The 16717-nt window shown below is 40.5% G+C and overlaps 1 long non-coding RNA gene across 1 annotated transcript in view; it reads right to left on the bottom strand.

Moving 5' to 3' along the window:
* LOC127198339 (uncharacterized) overlaps positions 1-16082 on the bottom strand; it is a 73707-nt gene extending 57625 nt beyond the window's left edge. Inside the window, exons 1-2 of the long non-coding RNA XR_007831820.1 lie at positions 15929-16082; positions 10340-10440 (exon numbers count right to left, since the gene is read on the bottom strand). This is a non-coding gene — a long non-coding RNA (uncharacterized LOC127198339). The remainder of the gene's footprint in view (positions 1-10339; positions 10441-15928) is intronic.
* Between the last annotated feature and the right edge of the window lie 635 nt (positions 16083-16717).

The raw sequence follows: 16717 nt of genomic DNA, 5'->3' as shown, positions 1-16717 counted from the left end.
AACTTATTTAGAACTAATAATTGTGTCCAATTGATCTAACTTCCTAAAAACACTGAGAGAACCAGGTGAACATCAAGACAATGATTAAAATTCTAATACAAGTTTCATACTGATAAAAACATTGGAGCTTTTTTAACTCTTGACTTATAGTTACCTGAACTAGATAAATAGTCCTAACTTTAAAGTTAACATCTCTGGTGACTAGCCTTGTGAACTTCAGTTAGGAATGACTATCGACAGATAAGACAATGGCACAAGCTGGCACGTAATAAAGCTACATACTTCCAAAAGCAGAAAGCTGTAGAATGGAACTAGACTGTGTTGCCCGTGGACTGACCCCAGCATCAGTAGAGTGTGAGAAGTCAAGAACTTTGAGATCATTTTTTCCCTACCAGTTTACTAGTTCTAAAGAAGATAACCCAACCTTTAAATCACGTGGGCTAGAAAAACACTAGTTTTTCTACAAGGCTGGTTTACATTCCAGTCAGCACTTAATTATTCATATAGGCATTTTCCACATCTCCAGCCTTGATGGAATGCTTTCCCACAGATTTGAGGCTGCCTTCTCCTTGCCACCCAGCATGTGGCTGTCCCAGTCCCCCTCAGCTATTTGTTCCGGGCTTAGGGAATGCAAACTCATTTTGACTTTTTCCTGGGCACAGCATCACCGAGAAGGAAGGCTGAACCCCCAAAAGCCATACAAAGCATTCCAGAGTCAATATAAGAAACATTTGGGTTGTTTTTCTGTTTTGCATTATCTACACCACTACTCATTTCCTCTTTTGCAGATAATCAAGAACTAGCTGTATTATGCTTAACAAGACTTTAAAATCACAGAGGACTCTGCAGGACATTGAAATATTTTAAGGGTAAAACTCATAAGCCCAATATTTGTACCTAATAACAGACTGCCTTGGGGAAGGGTTGTAGGCTAGATGGGGGCATCCTAACAGCTCCAGTTCAGGACAGGGTTTTTAAAAGGGAAATTTTGTGTCAGCTGTTTTGAATCATATCAGACCCACTGTTGATTAAAATCAGATAGAGCCTCCAAGACCAGAGGGAACAGAAGGTATGCCTTGCACTGCAAATATGCTTGATTGTTTTAGCTCAACTTATACAAACTCTAAAAGAAGAAAGAGAAAACAGGAAAGAGAGATTTTCCTTTTCAACTAAGAAATTTCCTAACTTTATTTAGCCAAAAGTAGCCCTCCTCCTCTTTGTTCCTTGTCACTCCAGCCACCTGAAGGTCCTGGCTAAGCACATTGTTGAACTGAGCTATACGGCATAGCCTTGTTGCCCGATGATCATTTTAAAAACTCCCAAGACCTAGGGAAATTGCATAATTTTTATTTCAATCATTTTAAAATGGGAACAAACATAAAACTCCCAAGACTGTAAGCATGCCATATACTGCTTACATACAGACATATGTGTTGTTTGTAATAGTCCGCTTCCTTCTACGCATGTGAGCCTCAAAGACCTTACTATTTCCCTTCCAACTTCTGGGAAATCAACTCCTTTAAAAAGATGTCTTTATTTTTAAGTGTCTGATTGTCTTGCCTGCCTGCATGTATGCGTGCCATGTTTGTGCTTGGTGCCTGTGGAGGCAAGGGAAGGGCATTGGATCTCCTGGGAGGAATTTAGAGAAGATTCTGGGCCACCCTTTGGGTACTGGGAACTGACCCTCTGCAAGCACAGCAAGCACTCCTACCTGCTGAGCCATCTGCCTCTCCAGCCCTGAGCCCAGCTTTCCCGTACTCCACATGTGAAGAAGATTGTGTGAAACTTTTCTGTCTGTACTTATTTCATTTAACATAATACATGTTACATCTAACAAGAGGATTTCATTCTTTTCCTGGCTGAATCACAGTCCATTGTGATTAGGCATTGTATTTTATCTATTGTTTAGTTAAACAATAAACTTAGTTACCTAAGTTGCTTCAATTTGAGGCTGGTATGAATAGTGCTAACACAAACATGGGGCACAATTGTTTCTTCAACATAAGGATTTCACTGACTTTTTTGCCTTTAGCCAGGAGCGTGTTTCTTGGGAGTTAGTTCTATCTCTAATTTACATTAATGCACAAATTTGCATTCCTAAGGACAGCATGCAAGTTTTACCTAGTCTTTCAATCTCTGCCAGAACCTTTGTCTTTGTGATAACATTTACTTGAAGAAGAAAAAAAAGTGGGCATCTCTCTGTGATTTGAAATGCACTTTCTGGTGATTAGCAACATTGAAGCAAGTTTTCATAGGTCAGTTGGCCATTTGCCTATTTTCTTTTGAGCACTGTCTTCTTATGTTTATTGAACATTTAGAAACTTAGGCGCATTGAAAACAGATCCTTGACCATTTCAGTGTCCTGTGATATTTCTTCTATTTTTTTTTTTTTTTCTTCTAGGACTTGCATAGCCTCAGCTATAATGCTTATATTTCAATCCAATTTGAGTTGCTTTCTGTAATGAGGGAGAGATAGCAGTCTACTTTCATTCTTTTGCGTATGGATACCCAATTTTCCCAGCACCCCTTCTGTTGTTCACTCCAGGACACACGTTTTTAGACACTTGGCCAAATTAGTTATCTGTATGCTCACAGCTTTACTTCTAAGATAACTGTTTCATTGCATCTCTCTTCGTGCCTGGTTTGAGTGCCATTTGCCAGGCTGGTCTAGTGACTGTAGTTCAATGGCATGCTTTGAAGGCAGTTAGTCTACTGCTTCCTGTCTTATTCTTTTTTTCTAAAATGATTTTTGTCTATTAGCAGGTTTTTTTTAATTGTTCTATATAAATCTAGCATTGTTTTTCTTGTTGTATGAATAATGTCACTGATATTTTGACAGGGATCACACTGAATTTAATAAAGTTCTTGGATACCACCATAATCATTTTAACAATATTGATTCTCCCAAGCCATCAACATAGTTGTCTTGTCATCTCTGTGTGTCCTCTTCAATTTTTCTCATTTATGTTTTGCACTTTTCATTGTGGAGATTTTCCACCTGTTTGGTTAAATCTACTACTTCTCAGAACTTCATTTTATTTTACTTTTTAGAGTTACCACATCTGAACAGCAAAAGAGTGAGCCTGTGTTTTGGCTTGGCACAGAACAGGGCACTGACCACCTGAGTCCCTAAGAGAGAAGTCTATTGTGGTGTTGTTACTGTTGTGGTTTCAGTTTGCTTCAGCTTGAAGCTGTGTCAAGGTGCCATAGTTGGGGGTAGACTTTCCTTTCATCTCATCAAAAGTCCGCAGTAAACAGGGTAAGAGGTAGGGTTCTGAAGGATAGCAGCCTACCAAGAAGAGACTTGATACCCTATGAGCATATACAGGGGGAGGAGGTCCCCCTCAGTCACAGTCATAGGGGAGGGGAGTAAGGGGAAAATGGGAGGGAGGGAGGAATGGGAGGATACAAGGGATGAGATAACAATTGAGATGTAATATAAATAAATTAATAAAATATATTTTTAAAAAAAAGAGGTGGGGTTCCAAGAGGGATACCTGAGAAGGGAGTTAGAAGCACAGGGAAAAGGAGCATTGACTAGCAGGGAGAACCGTGAGCACAAAGGGTGGTGTACGAAAGGGACAAGGGATGTAAGGGCTGTTCTAATTCACCTGAGATATCTTAAAGAAAATTCTTCCTGCCCCAATACTTTCTTTATTACAATTTCTTGGTTTGGGGATTATCTTATAAGCAGATCAGTGTGTGGGTGTGGGGGGGGTGTGTGAGTGTGTGTGAGTGTGTGTGAGTGTAGGCTCAGAAGCTGAGTATGTTGTCACTCTTCGAGAGGACCCAAGTTTGCTTCCAGCACCTGCTTCAGGTAGCTCACAAACATCTTTACGGCTACCTTTACAATTTCACCTCCATGGAATCTGATGTCCTTTTCTGATCTCTATGGGTACCTGTACACACACACACACACGCGCGCGCGCGCGCGCGCGCGCGCGCACCACGCACACGGTGGGGCAGGACTTTAAAAATTAGGACATATGGTCAGTAAGAGACATAACTATTTGGGGAAGAATCTAGTGATTAACCATGGAAACTGTGCTGTGTTTGGAACACCCACCTTCCTTCTCTTCTTCATCAAGTAGCTGTTCTGCTGCCCCACAACCAATGTCCATAGAGCCAGGATTGTTTTCTTGGATTTGAACCAGCCATGACTACCCACCCTTTTACAAGCTTTTCACCCTGGAAGTCCACTTGTTTGGAAATAAATGTCAACCTTGAAATCGTTGCCTCACCACATCCTTCTCATTTTGCAGCGTTTAATATTGTATGCTTATAAAATTATTCGTTGGACCCATGTTATAAAATGTTCATTGTGATTCCCAGCTCAGAAGCAGAAGGTCTTAGGGGTCCATCTTGAGGATGAAGAGGAAGACAGCAGTGATAGTAGCCAGGATGGTGGGTGATGGGATTGCAAGGGCCTCTGAGAGGATGGCCCGGGATGAAGCCAACTCAGAGTTTATGTTAAATGTGGCAGAGAGGGTGAGACTAGGCGTGGGAGTAAGAGACTGCCTTGAACTCAGGCTTGTTCCCAACACAGAATAGGGCTTATGCCAGGGATTATAGGAACCATATCCATTATGGATGGACTTACTTAATTTTGCCTTGGAAAAAATCTCAGAAATATTGACATTAGCCAAAAGGGGGCAGGGGAGAGAGAGAGAGAGAGAGAGAGAGAGAGAGAGAGAGAGAGAGAGAGAGAGAGAGAGAGAGAGAGAGAGGAAATAGCAAATGGTAGCTGAATTAAGGGAAAAGTAAACAACTGCAAAGCAAGCTATAGACTTTGTGCAAAAGACTCTTTCTCCTTTTCCCAACCGACCTGGGAGGCAATAGCTGGTGCTCACTGGGAGACATCACTTTAAACAAGGTACAGAAATCAAGCTTCTATTATACAATGTATGTTCTTCCCAACAAAAGTGTCCCGGGCTTGCCCTATCCATGGCACATTTTCTGAAAATCAATCACGTCCTCTCATTCAGCTGAAGTCCAATGGCATTGTCTGGCCCTTCCTCCAGGAGCTGATCTCTGCCAGGTAGAAAATTAAGTTTCCTTCACTCTTCTTTTTAGACACAATGGTCCAGCATCACAGAACCCTTGCTCTGTGTGGGAAACCGACTTCCTGTCTCAATAAACAAGCACACACAGGCTTTTCCTGGACACATAATGGGGCCTTTTTTTATTTTATACAAAAATCATCCCACACTTAACACATCAATGAAGCCACTTAAGCTCTACTGCATTTGAATTAAAGAGGAGTTGTGTGATCAAAGGGTGTGAAAAGAGCCACACAGGGTGTTCTTCAGATCCTCCACTTTTGTTACATTTGATACATAACAGCGCAATAAATATGCTTATCCCAGGAACTAGGTTCATTATCTCATACCCTCAAGCCTGGGGAAAGGACTCCCTAGTCCTCCTCGTGTCCCTTGGCTTCTTTTGCTGGATTTTGGTGAAGAAATGAAAATTATTTGCATGTTTTAAGGGGCTGTGGGTGAGGTTGAGGGATAAAGCCAATTTCTCTGATTCTTGATGCCATTTTACTCAATAAAAATGTATATACATATACATATATTTATACTCCATTGATGAATATAACTATAAATAATATACATATTTCAGTTTATATTATTTAGTAATATATGTATATATTACTAGATAATGTATAATATATAAATACATTACTAGAGTTATTATCATACACACACAAAACTTGGGGCATTTCCTTTTCTTAGCAAGTAATAGAGTATAAAGCAAAGGAGACAGGAAAATTCCCAAATATTTAGAATTGGGTTGGTGGATGGAACATTCTATAGGCCTTTTATAGCCTCTCATGCCCTGAACAAGCACAGCTTCTGGTAATGTTACTAAGTATTTCACATTCACTGTGATCTTTTCAGTACAATGCATTCTAAGGAGATTTGGAAATGTTCTAAAGAGATGTCAGGCCTCCTCATAAGCTAGGTATCTCAGTTACACATGTACAGAAAAACAGTTTTTCAATCATAACTGAAGTAGTAGGAAAATACATGTCTTATACAAGTGCATTAAAAACCCAAAATGCAAACTATGCCGCCACTGAATTTGAGTTGCTAGACTACAGCAGCATTTAAACTCATGCAATCCAATCAACATTAGGTGAAACTGGCTCATTTTGCTATTGCCTTTATGAACATTGGATAAGATTTCTGAATTATTCAGATTAAACAAAAAAAAACCTTCTCAGTCAAGAAGTTTATATTGAAATTAATTAACTCAAATATAATACAACACCAATCGCCAACCGATCACTATTCTCTGTACAAGGCCATCAAAGATGTGAAAGGCTCTCCTTCTGCTTGGTAGCAGAAGTGAGATGGAGACAAACCATGACAATGTGGATGTGGAAACAAATCTTAAGTGGTACCTGTAAGAGGAAAGTGGATCCCAGCAGCCCATGCAGCACAGAGAGACTCTCCAGGACACATTCAAAAGTTTATGTTTGAGTCTGGTCTGAAGGAGATGATTGGAAGTTTATCAGACACAAGAAATAGGGGGAAACAAAGTCACATAAAATGTATAGACGCAGAGGTATGCTTGACCTTATGAAAACCTAGTTAGCATTCTTGGATCCTTGGGTGGTATATGCCATCTCTGATGGGATGGTTCACTGGGTGAAGGGTAGTTGCAGATGAGGCAGAGGTGACAAGCTGTGAACCCAGAGTATGGCCTTTACAGCCCTGAGTGGCTTCAGCTCACCATTTTGTCCCACTGAATTGTCTGTCCTAGTGATGCTCTGAAGGGGAGCTCAGACCTGGCAACTTTTGCAGTTCAAAATGACTCAGCCAGTTGCATTTGTCTTCCTAGTATTTAATTGTTTCATATTCTGTGTGCCAGCCATGTGGATGATAGTCTAAAAGTTTTGCTTTCATCCAGATGTTTTCATTGCTGTGTAGACAATCACAAACATTGAAAGAAAGAAAAACAATTTTCATAGGGGTAAAAGCCTCTATGCCATGTTTCCTATATAAACAGCTGTTGATGGTGTCACTAATGGCAGCCCATCTCTGTCTAAACACAGTTATTAAGATCAGATGACTCTCTGTTTCTGCTATGGTTTGGGTCAGGCCAGCCTTTCCCCTGGAGCCTATAGACTTTTCTCTGTGGCTGAGATAAATAAACCCCAATAAGAAACCATAAAAATAACAACAGGTGATGCAATTGTCCATTTCTTACTGGTTGACTCTGTACTTATATACATCCAAGGTTCAGGCATATCCTATTTCTACCAATTTGGCTTTGTCTGTGAAAAAAGAATAAGTTAATAAGGCCACTTTCCCCTTGCAAAGATCCTTCCCCAAACTTCCTGTCTAGTTCCACTTAAAGTCATAGGACACAGAGATGTTCCCTCCTGCTTTGGGATGAAGTAAAGATCTCCTTTCTGCCTTGTTTTTGTTTGGGGTTTATTTGTTCTGGAATTGTATGGTGGCCTGTGGTAGGTATTATGCTTTAAATGGGACTTGAGGTGGGTGCTTGCACTCAGTAGTGCACAAAATCTGACAATATGGAGAATGGAATTTTTGAGTAAGCAAATGCCTATAAATATGCTATTTTGATATAATAAGCATAGAAAAATAGGAAGAAGAGAAGGAAGAAAGAGAGGAAGGAAAGAAAGGGGGAAAGATGGAGGGAATTATATATATTGGATACAGGGACTGAAACTTATGAAACAAAACAAAATATATCCACTGTTTCACTTAGAAAAAAAATTATCCCAGTCCATAATTTTTAAGTTCTGAGGATGGAGAAATATATACATTCTTTCCGATAAACACATTTAAAGAACAGAAGGACAAAAGGAAGGGTTTTCAGAGGGAAAAATTCGTGAAAGTGAAGAAATTGGAAGTTGTACCATGTGAGGAAGAGCATCCGCCTTCGTAGAAGTTTTCAACTCGGGAAAGGAGTGGTAGAACCCTTGACAGCTGTGCCCTGAAACTCAGAGTGCTGTAGGGCAAAAGACTGCAACTCGCTGCCGGTACCTGCAAGGCATAGGCAATACTGATATAACGAGGAACGCTTCCAACAGCCAGAGCCCACTTCCACAATGGCCATTTGAAAAAGCAAAGTGTCTTATGTATCTTGAAGTGCTGGAGCAGATGTTGGCATGTCATGAGGTGCTGATTTGAGAATTAGATGAGTCTTAGAGCCCAGAGATCTTCGGCTATCATCTGCGTGCACCTCAGCTCCCATCTCCATTTGGGTCATCACAGGCTTATGAACTGCAGGGTTTTCTCTCTTGCTGTGGTTTGAACATTTGCATCCATCCCAGGATGTATGGGATGAAAACTGGAGCTCCGACAAGATAACACCCATGAGCCAGGGAGTCTGAGACCTTATAAAAAGTTTGGAGGGAACTAGCTAGACTCTCTTTGTCACTCCTTTCCTTCTCCTACACCATGACACAATATCAAAGCACCTTCTAAGAAGCAGTGGCCAGATGCTCACCAAATAACAAACTCCTCTCTCAGACTCCTCAGCCTGTAATAGAAAGCTCCTAAGTTCACCATACCATAGATCACCTAAGGAAGTCACACTCAGTTTGTAAGTCTTGGCCCTATTCTAGAGTCTTGTATTTGGTTGCACTTGTTTGTTTTGGTTTTCTAGCCAAGACTAATACTCTGAAACCAGCTTCGTCAACTTTTACCTTCAACGGTATCATACAAAGAGACAAAACACAGTCCCCAGCTCTTACCTGTTATTATAGGGTCATTATAGGGCATTAACATGTTAGCAGGAAAAAGTTGTGCAGATTCCTGAATGCTGGTCATGGCTCTACGTTATGAATGCTTTTAATATCCCTGACATGTACACTTTAAAATGGGTAAGCTGCTAATTTTTGTATGTGCAACATCGTGTGTGTGTGTGTGTGTGTGTGTGTGTGTGTGTGTGTGAACTTATGTGCACTGTATAAATGCAAGGACCCAAAGAGGCAAGAGGAAAGGCCTGACCAACCAGAACTGAGCTTTGGGGTGGTTTTAAGGCACCATGTGGGTTCTGAGAACCAAAAACTGGTCTTTTGTAAGAGCAGCCAGGGCTCTTAATCTCTGAGTCATCTCTCCGGCCCTGATATTTTGTTTTACTTGTGCCCACCAGAAGTTCTTAAAAAAAGAAAGACACAAAAGTTTAACTATTATCTATCTATCTATCTATCTTATCTTATCTATCTATCTATCTATCTATCTATCTATCTAGTTTATCCATTTCACATAGATAATAATGTATTTCACCCACCGACCCAGCATTTATCTAAAACTGTCTAGTGACATCCATTCAAGTTCCAGTCCTTCAAAGGGGCTGAGGGTCTAGTGAGGAAGGTCAACACCGGAGCGGTGTGAGATGAGAGGTGCTGTCTTAGCTTTCTTTCTGTCCCTGTGATAAAATACTCCAGCAAAAGCAACTGATTGGAGAAAGGCTTATTTGTCTCACAATTCCAGATGACAGCCAACCATTGCAGGGAACTCAAGGTACAGGAACTTGAAGCAGCCGGTCCCATGGCATCCACAGTCAACAGCAGAGAGCAGTGAATTGATGATGATGATGAGGATGATGATGATGATGATGATGGTGTGTGTGTGTGTGTGTGTGTGTGTGTGTGTGTGTGTGTGTGTGTGTGCTAGTGCTCAGCTCAAATTCTTCACTTTCATAGAGCCTAAGACGCAAACCAAAGGAATAGTGCTGCCCACAGTGGATGAATATTCAAATCTCAATTAGTGGAATAAGACAATTCCCCACAGACAGGCTCACAGGCCAAACTGATCTAACACTCCCTCACTGAGACTCCTATTTCAGGTGATTCAGGTGGGTAAATCTGCCAATGAAAATGGACCATTTTAAATGCTATGACTGTAATAGCCATTTCATATTCAGAGTACCCAAAGAGGGATGAAGGAAGGATGAAAAGTATTTCTGGAGGAATGGATGCTTGGGCCAAAGAATGAAGAAATAAGGCAGGAAGAGAAGAATGTTGAAGTCAATGGTAGAGATACAGGGTTGGAGAGAGTTTAATAAGAATGTTACTTGAGGTTTCAGTTTTTAGTTAAGAGTAGTTGGGCCAGCTAATGCTGGCAAAGTTGGGTGGGACTGGGTCACAAAGGGTCATGCATCCCAACTTAAGAAGCAGAGGGTAGACACTGATCTTAGCTTACACTTTGACTTCTGTTGGTATTATAGCAGTTGAATTTGAGCACAATTAGCATCTGGGTTAACAAAAGTCCTTCCACCTGTGCACATTTCTTAAAAATAAACTCATGCATCCTACAGGAAATAGGGACAGGAAAGGGGGCGGGTGGAGACTTACCACTCAGATTTGAGCCCCGGTAGAAGCATTTGATGTTACATTCCTCGTTGCTTACTTAGTACTGTTCAATTATTTTGCTTTCTCAGGCCCTGGTTCCCCAGCTGCAAGTGAGAGCATCGTGATGTGTTTCAGATGTGTGGCTCATCATTTGGAGACAAGCTATTTGACTACAAATGCTCTCAATATCCTCATCAGATTGCATGAATAATTCATGGTTAACATCATGTGGGAGTGGATTATATTTGGATATTTTATGTTGATCATTCTTAAGCCAGGCTGCTGTGACTCATCACAACCTTTGGTAGCACTTTTCAAGGGCAACGAACATGAAACACAAGGGTTCATTTTAAAGAAAAGGAAAGAAGAAAAAGAGCAACACTAGGGAACTGAAGACACAGATCAAAATCACAGTGGTTGGTTTCACATGTGTTTAAAGATCATTAGCCATAAAAAGGAGTCTGGAACAAATAATGTTTTAATTCCCCTTTCCCAGTCCCCATTAACCACTGTTCTACTTTGCTTCCATGAGTTTAATTTTTTTATATTTTGAATAGAAGTGGGATTTATACTGTATTTGTCATTCTGTGTGTGGCTTATTTCACTTAATGTAATGTTCTCTGCTCTCATCAATGTAGTCAAGGATATTGAATAGCATTCAATTGTGTACTTGCAGTGCATCTCCATGTCTTTTCATCTCTGAGTAAACACTCAGGTCAACCCTGTGTCCTGGCTGTTGTGAAGGGTGCTGCAGAAAACCTTGGAGGGTAACGTATCCCTTGGATGTCCTAATTCAAATTCTCTTTAGGTACTTATTACATAGTGACATTACTAAATCGTATGTTGAACTATTTTTTAATTTTTGAGGCTTGTATAATGGTGTACCCATTTACAAATTAAATACTTTCTACAAACTGGATGCTTTAAGGCTTGATGCAATCATCACTGTATCTCTCAAGCAAGTATATGATGATATCGCCAATGGATGGGTAAGAACATTGAGGCTTAAGAATTTTAGTTACACTGGGCATTGTGGCAACCCCATTTGTCCCAACACTCAAGAGGCAGAAGCAGGCAGATCTTTGTAAGTTTGAGGTCAACTTAGTTTACCTAGTGAGTTTTAGACTGGCAAGAGTTACATAGTGGGGCCATGCCTTAGGGGGAAAAATAATTTTAGTTACATGATAGACAAGAACCCACAACTGATGGGTGTCATAGCAGAAATTTATTGCCATATCTTTCTAGCTCCAAAGTTGCTAACGAATCTACTTTGGTACCCTCACTAGTTGCCTCCGTTTCTCAACTGAGCATCACTCTTGAATGAAGATAAAGAGACTTGAACATGATTTTTTAAAGTAAAATATCTCAAATAAGTGAAGTCAGTAGTTCAAAGGGAATTCCAGTTGCAGTGGTTTGAGTAAGAAAAGTGTCCCCACCCACCCATGCTCACATGTTTCGACACTTGGTCCATACTTGATGGTGCTATGGAAGGTTGTGGGGCCTTTTAAAGGTTGCGCCCTGCTGGAGGAAGTATGTCATTGGGCATGGACTTTGAGAGTTCAGATCATGCCATTTCCAGTTCTCTCAAAACTTCCTACTTTGATCACCTGCAGCCATGCTTCTCCTGCTATTATGGACCTCTGGAACCATGTGCCAAAATACATTCGTCCATAAACCACTCTAGAGCATGAAGTTTTGTCACAGCAACAAAATAGAACAGACACATCAACTTTTCTCAGTCTTTCTGCAGGAAGTAGAAGGCACCTAGTGTGTTGTCCTGGTCCAGAGTGGACACATAGGCACGACCTTTAATGGAGATCCTACACTGTCTAGCTTTGCCCTGCAGCCACTTTCCATGGTGCCTAAGTGCTGCGGGGCAAGTCTGATTGAGTCCAGAACACCCTGTGCTGGTTCTGGGTCTGTGATCTAAAACTCTTTTACCCCCTGAGATAAGAACAGTGGATAAGAGTCTGTCAAATTCACAAACTCTGGTGCCCCATATTTGACCATTTCTCCTTGGTGGGGAGGCCCGGTGACATTCAGAGAAAGGATAGACAGGCTACCAAGATGAGATTTGATAGCTTATGATCATATGGTAGGGGAGGAGGTGCCCCTTGGTCACTGACATAGGGGAGGGGAACAGGGTGAAAGCGGGAGGGAGGGAGGAATGGGTGAATACAAGGGATGGGATAACAATTGAGATGCAATCTGAATAAATTAATTAAAATAAACTAAAATTGCAAAGAAAAGAGTCCATCAAATTGACTTGCATTTCAAGAGAAAATAAACAAGCATACTTCAAAAAGAAAAATTGTCATAAGAAGACCCGCCCCCCCCGACACACACTCATTATATGTAAAGCTACAAACAAACAACAACAATAAGAAAAACACAGTCTACCTAGGGAGTTGCTTAGCTGCTTAGGAAGGCATCATCGGAACAAGATCAAGCTGGAAACAGTGCAGACTTTTTATAGACTTGGGTCCCTTCTCTCTTATGTCTTTGAAATTGTGGTAACATTCATGACCATCCTTAAGCATACAGTTCAGTGGCATTAAGTACATTCTAACTGGTGTCCTGCCATCAAACCAACCAATTCCTGCCATCTCTCATGGCTGAGACTTGGTATCCAGGAATCAAGAACTTCCTACGTCCTCATCCTTCAGCTGCTGGTCTCACCTTGTTGCAAAGAATTTGTCCAAAGTAAGCAGCTCATATAAATGGTGTCACAGAGTATCTGTCTCCCTGTTACTGGTTTATTTCATTTAGAATATGTTGTCTGGGTTCATTCCTGCATTTGTCACAGTTTCCTTCGTCGTTACTGAGTAATATTTCATTGTATTTAGCCAAATTATAGAAATGCAGATGAATGGAGAAGGAAAATGTGGTGTATATCCATAGTGTGATTATTCAACAATAGAGAAGAGTGAAATTGTGTCATCAGGACAATAAATAGAACTGGACATAATTATCTTAAGCAAAGTAAGCCAGACTCAGAAAGACAAATATATATGGATCCTAGATTTTATATATATAACATATGTAATGTAAGAGCAATATAATATATTACATATATAAACATATATGATGTAAAAATAAAAAAAAGACTATTTGGTAAAAGGAGAGAGACTAAAAAAAAAAAAAGGAGAGAGACTAGTAGGAATGTGGAAGAAGATAAAAGAGAGGAAGGGAATTGAATATGGAAAGATGCCAAGGAACATGGTGCATATGAGTGCAATGTCTCCATAAAATTCATTGTGTGGGCAATGAATGTATTGTGGTAAGCATATTCCATTACATTTGTCATATTTTATCTATTCATTTATTACTTACTTACAGGGTTTTTTTTTTTTTTTTTTTTGCAGTTAACCTAAAAAAAATCAGACTTCTGTTTGAATATTTGGGCTTTCAACTGGCTTGAATGAATAGAAAAGACAAAACAGGTGGACAGGGAAATCCATCTTTGTGTTTCTCCAAACTCATGTCTTAACTTTTGTGCTTTGTGACAGCTGTGGAAGAGAGCAGAGCTCCATATACAAGGGTGGGGTCAGGCCTCTATTAGGTGTGAGGGGGGAAAGTCCCATTTTCTACAAAGGAATTTTCTTGTGAGGCCTGGAGAGATGGCTCAGAAGTTAAGAACAAAGTGCTACTCATGCAGCTTGGTTCCAGCATCCAGCCCTTTTCTAGACTCCAAGGACACCTGTCCTCTAACATGTACACACACACACACACACACACACACACACACACACACACTTAAATATTATGTGTGAAATTAAATGCATAAGTTAAATAGTTTTTCTTGGCAGCCTTGATCCCCCAAGTAAGCATTCATTTAGAATAATCCATAACCTGTAGCTTTAATCCCGCAGTCCTCTAATTAAATCAGATCGTGCTGGGTCTCAAAGGAAAGATGAACATCAGAGGAGCCAGCCCGCAACATTCGGACTCCAGAAGCACAGGGCGCATGAAGGGCACAGGAGCACTTGCACTCACTTCTGTAACCTTCAACCTGCACTTTTCACCCTCAGCAAGCCATTCTCCTCCTGTCTTCCTCTGTTCCTTTTCATCACTGGCAAGTCTTCTTCTCACTTCCATGCCTCACTGAACCTTCATACCCCACATCCCAGACCCCTACCCCCATCCCCACGCCTTGTCCTTCACCCTTCACCCCATCCTCCTAGTCTACCACCTACCCCCACTCTTCCATCCCTCTCCACCCCATGCCATGTTCTGCCCTTAAGAAAAGTGCCAGACAATGAACAATAAAACATAAGGTGAGGATTTTGTCTTCCTCTTGCCTTCAAATAACTGTTATCATGACCCCCTAGAGTTAGAGTTACAGGAAGTTGTGAGGCACCCTGTGTGAGCATCGGGACATGACTTTGGGCCTTTTTGCAGAGCAAGAAGTGTTATGAACCACTGAGCCATTCATCTAGACTCCAGGAGTAATACTTCTTAAAATCAAAACACATTATCAACATGTTCGTTTTTAAAATAAGTGAAGGGAAAAGAAGTTCACATAATGTGTCCCCTGTGTGTTTGTGTGCACTGTCTGAGTGTGGGTCACTCACAATGTTATTATGCCCAGGTGCTTTCAAGGAGGTTTTTGTGTTTGTTATCTTCCTCCCTTCATTTTATTGGAAACACCTTAAGTTTTCTGAATAAAATATCTCCAAAGGAGAATGTCCTACCTATTATTTTGATTTCAATGTTCTTACATAGCACTCGTCTACTCGGGAATCTATGGAGCTCTTTGGATCTCCAAGATGCTGTCTTCCTTACAAGCTGGAGCAGTTCTGTTGCTCGTTGTCCTAAAGGCCTGTGCCACTATCATCCTGCTCTGGCTGGTGACGCTGAGTCCTTATGTGACAGCAGCATGCATAACTTCACAAGCTGTCTTTTAAGAGTCCAGGACTTTTAAAATATAAAATTAGCATATGTTACTTACAACGTTAATCACTTAACAATTATAAGCAAACACATTTCTTCAAAATGTCTATCTGATGTCAAAACAATTGGTCAATTTTATGAAAAAAATAAAAGCCAAATGAAACCATACAAATGAAACTGTCTACTAAAACCTCAACATTTCATTTAATTGTATTTCTTTCATTTTGTGATAAAATATCCTGGATATATGGAGCGTCAAGGACAAACAAATATTTAGCAGAATTTTGAAACACATCCATTTATACTTTCATGTATGTAATCATGCACTTAATTATATATGTGTAGATATTGTGGAGTTATTTAAGAAAAAGCATATATTTGCTCTTGGAGTTATATTTAATATAAAAGGAAAGAATGTATTAAATCTATAGTTGTATTTACCATAAAAGGGAATGACATATATTACATTTATGGTTATTATATTTAACATACCCATGGCTATATTTGAAAAATCTGGACACAGTCTTCCATAAAGAACGTGTTAAATACCAAGGACACTGCTTCATCTTGTCTGTCATGTGCCACCTGTTGAAAGTTTCCTTCAGGCCAGACACACAATGAACCTGAGGAGCTCTGCTTTCTTGTTATAATCTAGGAGGGAGGAGGACGTGTGCATAGAGACCACCACTTGCTCTCTACCTGGATTTGATTTGGCTTTAGATGAAAATCACAGGAAATGACCAGCATTTGCTTCTCTTGTGAGTTCCAGGGGCTCCATCAGGGAAGCCAGAGACGAGGAAGCAGCACATCATGCTTGCTGTTATAGGAAGACAGAGGTTCCAATGCTGATGAGAATAAATGGTCCCTTTTATTTTGAGGAGCCCTTCAAAATATTAAGTACCACACAGGTGCTTCTGTTGAACAACTTTCAGTGTCATCTAGTCGGCTGCTCAGATCCTTAGGTGTGTGTGATCAGAAACACTACCGCTGCAGGAGAACACTAACTGGGTGCTTTAACAAGGAGTCTTAGGAGCTACAAACGACTGGGAGTCAATCTGTATGTTTTTTTTTTTTAAGGACAAATGTCTCTTTATATTTAGAGAAATGAAGTCTGTTATCCAAACTCCTGACCAGAGCAGGAGGTGGCACCATTTGGCTATGAGCTCTTGGCACCTACCAGCCAACTCTGTTAGCTAATTTGGTCTTATCTTTGTTACTGTTCTATTGCTGGGAAGAGACACCATGACCCAAGCAAGTCTTATAAAATCATCAAATTGGGGACTTGATTACAGTTTTAGGAGGATTAGTTCATGATCATCGTGGCAAGAGCAGAAAGGCATGGAGCTAGAACAGTAGCTGAGAGCTTTGCAACCTGATCCACAGGCATTCTGTATGTTGTTAAGGGAAAATATTCCCAAGAGTAAAACTCTTTCACCCATTACGTAGGTGGAGGAAGTTAGGACTGGAGGAGGCAGAGGAGGGAGAGGG

The sequence above is a fragment of the Acomys russatus genome, chromosome 14 (assembly GCF_903995435.1).
Source record: "Acomys russatus chromosome 14, mAcoRus1.1, whole genome shotgun sequence".
Taxonomy (NCBI): Eukaryota; Metazoa; Chordata; class Mammalia; order Rodentia; family Muridae; genus Acomys; species Acomys russatus.
Note: the sequence above shows the minus strand (reverse complement) of the source record. Positions and strands in the feature narration are given on the sequence as shown.